Genomic DNA, 11,882 nt, shown 5'->3' on the forward strand with positions numbered 1-11,882 from the left:
GGCGGCCATGATAGGCTGCCGTGGCCCTGCCCCATGGCCCTGCCATGTCTGCTGCCCTGCTCCCAGTGGCCGAGCAGCGTGGAGGGAGCCCACGCCCAGTGCCCCGCACCACTCGGCGGAAAGCTGGCTCATACGGGCTGGCGTTGGGCTCCTGCGGGCTGGTGTTGGGCAGAAACCACAGAGTGGTCCAGAGATAAATGTTCCAGAAACAGCAAAACAGTCTCGTGAAGAAAGGGCAGATGCCTTTGGAGATCTCTTCACAAGCAGAAGAGAAGGCCATTGTGCATAGGTAGCCAAATTGTCTTCACTTATCTGAGAGATGCGCAGGTCCAGTCCCACGTTGTAGGCGCCATATGTTGTTTTATCCGGGCTGGCTTCACGGGTGGGTAACAGAGACAACCAGAGACACATGGCTGGGCTGAGAACGCAGTTTAATCTTTATTCACGAACGGGCAAATCACCACACCTTGTGCTTTTCTCCATCATCCTCTCTCCGCCCGCTGCTGGGACTCTGCCCAGTCCTTAGCATAGGGGGCGGGGAGAAAGCGGGGTGTGAAACTAGCAAGGGGCAAACCAATTCTTCTCAGAGGTCGGGGGGGAAGGGAACATACCAATATATGTCCTTAAGTTATTACTATAAGATTGAGAATGTATAAGAGCAAAGGATTACTAGTAATATTTTCTTTGTTGTGATTTATAACTTCTACCAGTTTTCATGAGTGTCACTGAGAAGCATGTTAACTGTTGTCAGAATTGCAGCCATAAAATCCAACTTTCAGATTAATTTAGTAAAATATATTTTTGAAACTACATTTAAACATTATACAAGTCATTTGTACCAAGAAAAAAGTTTTGGAGAAATATGTAAGCAAGTGACATGTAGCTACCTCACATCAATAAAAAGTTTTAATGGTCTAAAAGAAAATTCTATGTATACTTGGTTCTTAAAATTTTGGTGTTTATTCATCACTTTCTTTTTATCTTTATTGGATATGCACACCAAGTAATTGGTAAGGAAAGGGGAGATAAAGTGGGAGAGAAAGAGAGACATTTACAACACTGATTCACCAATTGTGAAGTTTCCCTCCTTCAGGTGAGTAGGCAGAGCTTGAACCTTGGTCCTTGCACACTGCAATGTGTGCACCCAACCAGGTGCACCACTGTCTAGCCCTCTATTCGTACTTTCTAAGCCTGAAAAGAAAATTATAGTCAACTATGCAGTTATACAGTCCTGTGAGTTTTCTCCCTGACTACTTGTTCTATACTCTGAATCAGATCTAATACCATTTCAAGTTACAAAATATGTGGTATTTTACTTGATTGTCTCATAAAGTGATTACCTTTGCAGTGTTGAGAAATAAAGGGTATTCAGATATTCACTGTTTGGGGAAATAAGTTTACTGATATACTTAAATTTTTTTCTCAGAGTGTAGAGAGAGCTCAACTCTTGGCTCCCAAACTGTTCCTGCTTTCTTGAGTTACTTGTTTATTTGCCCTGAGGAAGGCCCAGTATCAGTATGTAATATGGGTCATCTCCCTGGAGGTAAAGTAAATGGGAGTGCTTTCACCTCCATCAGATGATGCTCACTCCTACCCCACTCATATGTATTCCAAAGGAAAATTCAATTAGGTCACACTACATTTAATTCTCCATGTACAATAATCCACAATCATACTTTTAAATTCTCAAGTTACCTGAGGTGGAAAAATTCCTAGGAAAACACCTTGCCTTACCTTATTCCAGTTGGACTGCTCTTAACAAAAGATTATTGACTGGATAGTGTATGAATAAACTCATTTATCAGAGTTATTTATAACTGGAACGTTCAAGGTCAAGATCTGTTTTGAAAGAGTCAGGCAGTAGTGCAGCAGATTAAGTGCACATGGTGTGAAGCAGAAGGACAGGCCTAAGGATCCCAGTTCAAGCCCCTGGCTCCCCACCTGCATGGGGGTGTATTCACAGGCAGTGAAGCAGGTCTGCAGGTGTCTTTCTGTCCCCCTCTCTGTCTTGCCCTCCTCTCTCAATTTCTCTCTGTCCTATCTAACAATGACAACATCAATAACAACAATAATAACTACAACAACAATAAAAAAAATAAGGGCAACAAAAGGGAAAATAAATATAAAAATAAAAGATCTGTTTTGGTGAAGACCTTCCTGGTTTATTCCAAAAAGCAAAAGAAAAGAACCTGTTTAACCAAGTAGAGTATTTACCAAAAAATATGGTTAAAATGGCAAAATACCAGAAGTATTTATGACAAAAATCACTGCATGAAAAGAATAAATTTCAACAGTGGCTTTAAAAGAACAAGCAATGGGTGGCGATAGATAGCATAATCATTATGCAAAGAGACTCTCATGCCTGAGGCTCCAAAGTTCCAGGTTCAATTCCCTGTGCCACCATCAGACACAGCTGATAAGCGCTAAGGTAAAAATAAATAAGTACATAAATAATAAAATGAATAAAAGAGCAAGTGACTTATTCATATAGAAGAAATTGAATTCCTAACTGTACAAGAATTAATTTAGTGGGAATAATATAATTTTGGGAAAGTACAGAAAGAATAATTATGATCTCAGGATAGAAAAGGATTTTTCTGACATGATACAAACAATGTAAGTTATTTGCTCAGACTAAAGAACTTTTATGTATAATTTAATTTTTTTGGCTAGAAACAAATTGAGAGAGAAGGGAAGACAGAAAGCAAGAGAGACCAGTTACACTTCTTCACTGCTTGTGAAACTTCTCACTCAGCAGGTGGTGACCAAGGGCTTGAACCCAGCTCTTTGTGCATTATACTGTGTGCTGTTCTAGGTGTGCCAGCACCCAGTTCTGAGCTTTTACTTATTAAAGTATTACAAAAAGAAGTGAAAATTCAAGACAGGATATAGAAGGAGATGTCTACAATATGCCCACTAAAGTATTGACCATCTAGAATTTTAAATTAATTTGTACACATAAATTAAAAGCACATCGTCTAGTGGAAAGAGTCTGGATACATGCCTACTTGTTTCATAAAAGTAGAATTACTGATCTACAAAAAGATCCTTTCATGTGTAGTCAACAATGCAAGCTAGGACCACAGATAGGATTTTTAAAGAACATAAACAAAAATTAAGGGAATGCATATGAAATAACGTGCACCATACTCTACCATAAACATATAATTTGACTTCTTGTAAGCCTGAGCATGTGTCGGTAAATATTTTCATACGATCACTAAAAAGATTTACGATATAAGTATATTAGCAGCATGCTCACTTTAGCAGCACATATTGTAAAATTGAAGCCATACAGAGAAGTTTAGCATGGCCCCTGCACAAGGATGACACAAAATTTGTGAAGCATCCTATATTATATATATATATATATATATATATATATATATTAAAAGCATCCTATATTATATATATATATATTAGCAAAAGTCATAATAGAAACTATTTAAAAATAGCCTTTCAATAGGAGAGTGAATAAATGTTGGAATATTAACACTGTATGAAAATGAACAAACCAAACCTATGTGGAAACATGGCTTTTAGAGCATCCCACTGAATTTTAGCATCACTGGAATCTCCATATCGGATAAGTTTTTGGAAAATTTGAATTTATGTTATGTCATATAAACATGTGGTAAGATTAGTGCATGATCAAATGAGAAAGCATTCTAGTTGTACATTTCTGTGTAATAACTCCCCCCTAAATCCCTCTCAGTGGTTTACATCTTACAACTGTGAGAAGGTCACACATTAGAAACATCAGAAACACCAATTGTTAGGGAGGCTGTTGGGGGAAAGGGGCTCTCCTATATTGCTGGTGGGAATGTAAGTTGGTCTAGTCCTATGGGAAATAGGCTAGAGATTTACCAAAACTCTAGAAATAGACTTACCTTGTGATCCAGCAATCCTTGTCCTAGGATTTTAGCCAGGGAAAACAAAAAGACCTGTGCACACCTATGTTCATAGCAGCACAGTTGGTAGCAACCCAGATGCTCAACAACAGATGAATGACTAAGGAAGTTGTGGTACAAAAACATAGTGGACTACTATGCAGCTATCAAAAATGATGAGGTCATCTCCTTTGCAAAATTTCAGTCAGAACTCCAAGGTATCATATTGAGTGAGACAAGCCAGAAAAAGAAAGACCAATACTGAATGAGCTCACTTATTGGTGGAACTTAAGAACAAAGAATATTAACGGAAAACATAAGGTGAAACTTGAACTGGGTGTGGCATCTTGCACTAAAGCAAAGGACAGAGGAAGGTGAGGAAGGGACGTTAAAATCCTGTTGTGTCTCCTAGACAGCAATCAAAGGGAGATGAGAGGTTGTGACTATGTATCAAAGAGGATACTTTAAACCATCAATACACATCAATAAAATAAAATTTCAGTGGTTTAAAACAGTTTGGGTCAACAAGATTTCACACCTGGCAGCTTGCCTGCTTTGTCACCCAGAATTGAGACCAGCCCCCACCATGCTGGGGGAAGCTTCGGTGCTGTGATCCCTTTCCTCCTTTCTTCCTATCTATCTATCTATCTATCTATCTATCATCTGTCTATATGTCTATCAATATGAAAGTCACCCCTAGAGGATGGATTGCCAGCAATGCCAAAAAAAAAAAAAAAAAAGAAAGAGAAAGAAAGAAAAATCAACAGCTTAGTAGCATTTGTCTTGGTACCATAACTAGGCTCTCATCTGGATGATTCCTACTTGGCATCCTTGTAATCAAGTGGAAGCTGGAGCTGAATGCTAAACTGTTGTTAGTATCCAAGAAGAATGGCAATTGGTGTATGTTTGCCACTTGCAACACAACAGCAGGGACTTCAGGGGATTGTGAGGAATGAACTGATTCAGAAGGATAATGATAACTATTGGATGATTTCAACTCTGTGTGCAATATAAGGAAATGAACCAGATGAATGGTAATAAAAGCATGGTGAACACGGACAATAAATCTTACAAGAAGGGTGGGGTGGGAGGGGCATCGGCAGAGGAAATTCTTAAGGATAGTGGTAGATGCTTAAAAATTTAAATAATCGGGGCCAGGTGGTGGCACACCTGGTTGAGCGCACATGTTACAATGTGCAAGGACCCAGGTTTGAGCCCCCGGTCCCCCCCTGCAAGGGGAAAGCTTCACAAGTGGTGAAGCAGTGCTGCAGGTGTCTCTCTGTCTCTCACCCTCTCTATCCCTCCCTTCCCTCTCGATTTCTGTCTCTATCCAATAAATTTAAAAAATAATAATCATAACTACCTGTCAGAAGCTAAGGCAACATGCAGCCTCCCAAAGATTTGTAGATTGAGGATTTACCTTATTCCAAATCATTTGGTGTGCCTAAAGACAAATCTGGGGCTAGGGAAGCTAGTACAACAGATTATGCAATGCATGAAGCTCAGAGTTCTCAGGTTCCAGCACCACCATAAGCCACAATCCAACAGCAAGCAGTGCTTTGGCTAGAATCCGACCAAAATAGGGCAGGTTGGGCGGTAGTGCTGTGGGTTAAGCGCACATGATGGATCGACCTTCTCATGGTGCATCCTGTGAGTACCCATTTATTGGGGAACCTGACGATCCTTCCTAGCCGACTGAATCCACATGGATCCCAGTCACTTTCAAAGCCAGCAACAAGCAGACATCAGGCTCAACCTGACGCTGTTGACTGGCTACGGAAGAAGGGCAAATGCTAGAAGAAGAAAAAGAAGAAGAACAAGGAGAAGGAGAAGGAGAAGGAGAAGAAGAAGAAGCGCACATGACACAAAGCAGAAGGACCAGCCTAAGAATCCCAGTTGGAGCCCCCAGCTCCCCACTTATGTGTGTGTCGGGGGTCGCTTCGCAAGCGGTAAAGCTGGTCTGCAGGTGTCTTTCTCTCCCCTTCTGTGCCTTCCCCTCCTCTCTCCATTTCTCTCTGTCCTATCCAAAACAATAGCAACAACAGCAACAAAATGGGGAAAAATGGTCTCATGGAGCAGTGGATTCGTCATGCAGAAAAAAACACCACAAAGTTGGGGAGACAAAGCCTCACATTATCTGACCAGTTGTGTCTGGGGCTGATCTTCTGTACATTAGGGTGTCCTACAGGAGTGTGGTTAGTCAACTCTTTTCTTTATCATTCTCGGAGGGCGAGACAGGTGCAGGAGGCAGACATCTTGGTGCATCTGGCCCCTCTGCAGGGCCACCTACAGGGGGAAGGGTTACTAATGTCCTTCCTCCAGGGGAGTCTTTCCCTAAAGTTAGCACTTCCGGCCCATGGCAATGACCTCGAGCTCTGTTACTCTCTGGTGATGCTTGGTGAGGATTAGCTTTGCGTTTTCTTCTCTTCCCTTATTTTGTACTTTTGATTATTATTTTTAATTGATTTATTTTATTTTAATGTGAGATATAGATGGAGAGAGAGACCAGCTCTGGCTTATGGTGATGCTGGAGGGTTGAATGTGGGACGTCAGAGGCTCAGGCATGAAAGTCTTTTGCAGAACCACTGTGCTGTCTCCCCAGCCCTCACTGTTGAACTATTACTAAGCATAAGCTCCCATTCTCCTTCCTTTGGCATTCCTCAAGCATGAAAATATTTTTATATAACCATTGTGCTATCTCCTACCCCACCCCACTCCCTTTTTTTTTTTGGCCTCCAGGGTTATTACTGGGGCTCAGTGCATGCACCACGAATCCACTGCTCCTGGGAGATTTCTTTTTTCCCTTTTTTGTTGCCCTTGTTATTTTTTTAATCATTGTTGTGGTTATTTTTATTATTTTTGTTATTGATGTCATTGTTGTCGGATAGGACAGAGAGAAATGGAGAGAAGAGGGGACGACAGAGAGGGTGAGAGAAAGACAGACACCTGCTGTCCTGCTTCATTGCCTGTGAAGTGACTCCCCTGAAGGTAGGCAGCCGGGGGCTTGAACCGGTCCCTGCACCTAGCACCACTTGTGCTTAACCCGCTGCACTACTGCCTGACCTCCATCCCACACCCCCCTTTTTTTTTTTTTATTACCACCAGGGTAATCTCTGGGGCTTGGTGTCTGCATGAGAAATTAACCATTACTGCTTCCCTAATAAAAAGAATATATATACATATATGTATTTCTTTTTTCAGGAAATACTCTAGGGGAACCAAAGTACTAATGTGATCATATTTTATTCTATGTATTTTATGGTTTCAGATTTTAATATCCAAGTTTTTAATACATTTTGAATTAAATTTTTAAATTTTTTTTTAGATGGAACAGAGGGAAATTGAAGGGAAGGGGAAGATAGAGAAGAAGAGAGAGAGACACCTGCAGACCTGCTTCGCCTCTTGTGAAGCTTCCTCCTTGCAGGTGGGGACTAGGGATTTGAACCCTGGTCCTTGCACAAGGTAACATATGCTCTCAAATGGATGTGTCACTGCCCAGTCCTTTGAATTAATGTCTGTGGGACCAGGTGGCAGTGAGCCTAGTAAAGGGCACACATTACCATGGTCAAGGACCAAGGTTTAAGCCCCCAGTACCACCTGTAGGGGAGAAGCTTCACAAGCAGTAAAGCAGGGCTACAGGTGTCTCTCATTCTCCCTCTCTACCTCTCCCCTGCCCTCTCAATTATTTTCTGTCTCTATCCAAACAGAAAAGAAAAAAAAGAATAATTTATGTTGTTCTTCCTTTTTGTTGTTATCAAAGTTTTACCACTCCAAGACAACTTTTTCAGAGAGACAGAGACAGAGGGAGAGACGGAACAGTACCAGAGCTATCCCAAGTGTAGTGGTGGCAGACTTGGACCTGGAACATTGCCTTCCATCTTTCTTATTACATGAGAGAGCAATAATCTTTTTTTAAAAATATTTATTCCCTTTTGTTGCCCTTGTTGTAGTTATTATTGTTGTTATTGCTGTCGTCGTTACTGGATAGGACAGAGAGAAATGGAGAGAGGAGGGGAAGACAGAGAGGGCGAGAGAAAGACAGACACCTGCAGACCTGCTTCACTACTTATGAAGTGACTCCCCTGCAGGTGGAGAAAGAATCTTTATCAGAGATGAGTTTCAGTTGTTAATTTGTACTGTAGAAATAAATTGAAAATTACTTATGTTAAGTTTTTAATACCAATTCATAACTTCTCTTAAATTTATTCTATATGTTTAAAATAGTATTCATTTATTTATTTTAATGAGAGAAAGAGAAATACACAGAGAGGTGGGGAGAGAGAGCACTCTGGCTTATGGTGGTGCTGGAGCTTGAACCTGAGATCTTGGAGCCTCAGGCATGAAAGAGTCCTTTGCTGTCTCATTGGTCCAATTAAAAATTTTGCTTTTATAGAATTAACTTTATATGAGTTTCAGGTTTGGACTACTATAAGTCAGCATCCATATTTACCTCATCAAGATCCATGGTACATGGGCTAGTGAAATAGCTCACCTGGAAAGTGCACTGCCTTGCCCTATGCACAAACCAGGTTCAAGTCCAGCCTCCACTGCTTTGAAGGAAGCCTTAGTGCTGTGGTCTTTCACTCTCCATCTGCCTCTCTGCTTTCTCTGTCTCTGTCTAAACAAAACAGAACATGTCAGCAGTACAGTTCTGCCTGTTCCCATGCAGTCGAGCCTTTACCTGACTTACCCAACCTCTCCTCACTTACATTCTGGTGTCCAGTAATTTGGTCTTAGAGTGTGTTTGTTTCTTTCAGTTCTCTGGAGTATTTTAATGCCTTTAAAGGGTCTTTCCATTTATTTTTTATGAAATAAAATGTTGCACTGTATGTTTTGTTAATGTCTAAGGAATCTCTAGGCCTCCAGTATTCCAGCCCTTAAATCATATTCCTGGGAGTTGGGCTGTAGCGCAGTGGGTTAATCGCACATGGCGCAAAGCGCAAGGACTGGCATAAGGATCCCGGTTCGAGCCCCAGCTCCCCACCTGCAGGGGGAGTCACTTCACAGGTGGTGAAGCAGGTCTGCAGGTGTCTATCTTTCTCTCCCCCTCTCTGTCTTCCCCTCCTCTCTCCATTTCTCTCTGTTCTATCCAACAATGACGACAACAATAATAACTAAAACAATAAAAAACAAGGGCAACAAAAAGGGAATAAATAAATATTTTTAAAAAAACCATATTCCCATTGTGTCCAAACACTTGTCTCTCATGAAGAAACTCATAAATTTTTTAACTTACATTTCTCTCCTCTCTCTAAACTCTCTCTCTCTCTCTCTCTCCCTTCCTCCCTCCTTCCTTCCCTCCCTCCAAGGTTATCTCTGGGGCTTGGTACCAGCACTATGAATACACTTCTCCTGGTGACCATTGGATAGAACAGAGAGATATTGAGAGGGGAGAGGGAGAGAGAAAGAGAGACACCTGCAGATCTGTTTACTGCTCATGAAATATGCCCCTGCAAGTGGGGAGTCAGGGAATCGGACACCCCACCACCAGTGGTTTATCTTATACTGAGACTAAACTTTCTCAGACAAAGCTGTGCAGGATAGATAACAGTTACTAAGGCAACCAGACCTTGAGCAATGGGTACAAGGCCCACCCCTTAACCTTACAGCCTTTGTTTCTATAATGACGTTTTTTACTCTCAAGCCCAGAAGCTAGCCAGGGTTATAGAAGCTGATGTGATAAGCAATTAAGGACAAAATATGGTAGTCTATATGGTACAAAATATGGTTTCTATAGATACAGGTTGACCCATTTGCTTCTTCTGTATTACTTTCTTGGCCCTCTGCTCTAAGTTGAGGCCTTCTCAGTAAAAGCTCAGTCTGACCTTCATCATCTCTATTTTGTTTTCACTGACTTTGACCTTCCACTCTTACACAGTCACCTGTCTGTATCAAAGTTTCTGCACTCAGTCCTTCTACACTTTCTTAACCTTTTTATTCTCAGTTATTCTTTTCTGTGTTGAGGCCTTCTTACACACCACAATCATATAATAAGCACAAATTTTGAGGCTAGAATTTTAGAAATTCTTTATCACAATGAGCATGAAGTGTCTTGTCAGTCATCAGAATACTTATCTTTATTGCAGAACAGGCTATATATCCATTCATTAAAAAAAATTTTGAGGAACTTCTTTGTTCATAGTATTTTTATTTATTTATTGGACAAAGACAGAGATAAATTGAAAGGGATGGAGAGGGAGACTGGGAGAGAGAGAGACACCTGCAGCCCTCCATCGGTGCCACTGCCCAGCCTCCAAAGCTTTTTTGTTTTTCTTACTCTGTCTACAATAAAAACAATTGTGGATATAAAATAACCACCACCTGCTGGCACTCACGTGGGTGGCCTCGCAACAGAGGTCAGCCCTGACACTGGCCTCCCGTGTTAACTCCAGTGGCTAACAACAGGAAGAAACCAGGGGACCATTTAGTTGCAAACAATCCAATATATTGTATAGAAGGCAGGGTTTAAATAGCAGAAGGGAACAAAGGACATTTTTCACATATGACAATAATGATGGGTTTTTAAAGGTCAGAACCCTCATGCTGAAGGATCTAAGGAATGAAGATAATTGATAGGGTAGAGGAGAGTTCAGGGATGATTAGTGGCTATTGGGTAAGAGAGTTAATTAACTGAAGGTGTTTAGAAAAACATGTTAATTATACCAGCAAGGGAGAGGTAGAGAAAAGCCTTAAGGCAGAGTATTGATATATGGAGTATATGTGATCAAGGAATGAGGAAATGGAGCCACAGTGGGCCTTACTATTATTCTACTGACAGGGTAGGATGATGGAGTATAGTCTGTATGTGATCAAAGATGGTGAAATGATAGTGAACTTTAAGCAGGCAACCATTTGGTTTGTAACAAGGGAATGAGTTAAGTGTTAGGGGGTGTAGGTTTTTGTGATACTTGGGAGACTGACAAGGGGAAACTAAGTCAGGAAAGCTTTTCCCTCCATGCTCAACCCCTGAAAGGGAGAGGCTGACAGGTAGGGTAACTTTTCTGACCTCCATCTTTATGATGGGAGTTCCCCTATGCTCTCACCATGCTTTCACAGTTATCCCACAACCACTTAGAGATATAATCTGTCCTCAGCATATAATTCCAGACTTCTGCCCTTTATTTTCCCAAGAAAGAGCACGTTTAAGAAAGACTAGCTAGAGATGATTATTCAGTTTCTCAAGTAAAAATAATCAAGTCTGTGGATGGTTTAGGAAAGGATTAGGGACCTGCCTGAAAAGTTACCCTTTTTCCAGGCCAGTGACATGCCACCCCTGAGAACACGTCAGAGGCCAGTTGCCTCATCTTCCACATTCTCACCCCAACCCCACAGGACTGGCAAGCCCTCTTCAGAGTCTCAGAATGCTTAATAATCTCTTCCTTGTTAAGGAAACACTTAGCATCCTTCACCATGGTGTAGAGAAAATAACACTGCAAATAGAACTTTCTAAAACAAAGACCGTCAGCCACTGGGCCTCCACTAATAGAACTGATTATCTCCAGTAATCTCAGCAGCTGTTCCCCTAAGGATTTATGATTCTTAATGGACAGCAGGTGAAGAGATTGGAGGTTTCTCTCAAGCATCTCCTCAGGCACATGCAAATTCTTAGCCATACTATCCAGAGACTCTCGATCCAGCCCAAACAGATTTGTAGAAGTCTAAAGATGCCTGCAACTTCTCCACATTGTGACTATGAAAAATGCTCACGAAAGTGACAGTGGCTGATAGGCCAGCTTTCATGGCCTCCAGCCAGACCTTCTGCCTCAAGGAATTCCTCTTCCGGTCAGTGGCAGCTTCTGTAATGCCAGGCAGACAGGGCATGAAGACGTGGCACTTGTGAGCTGGGAGCTTCCCTTAGCAAGGTGGCCTCTGGCTTGGGGAAATCATAGTCACCCAGATCGTAGCTGGAGACCAGAATCACCTGAGACTCCTTCACCTGGGCCTGTTCCAGCTGCCTCACACACTCAAAACACATCTTTTGCAGGGTCTCTT

The 11,882-nt window shown here is 41.6% G+C and overlaps 1 non-coding gene across 1 annotated transcript; it reads left to right on the forward strand.

Annotated features, from left to right (window-relative positions):
* Positions 1-3,254: 3,254 nt before the first annotated feature.
* Positions 3,255-3,360, forward strand: LOC132540557 (U6 spliceosomal RNA). The gene has a single exon (XR_009551755.1). It is a non-coding gene; the product is annotated as a U6 spliceosomal RNA (small nuclear RNA).
* Positions 3,361-11,882: the final 8,522 nt, after the last annotated feature.

This window comes from Erinaceus europaeus, chromosome 9 (assembly GCF_950295315.1).
Source record: "Erinaceus europaeus chromosome 9, mEriEur2.1, whole genome shotgun sequence".
Lineage (NCBI taxonomy): Eukaryota > Metazoa > Chordata > Mammalia > Eulipotyphla > Erinaceidae > Erinaceus > Erinaceus europaeus.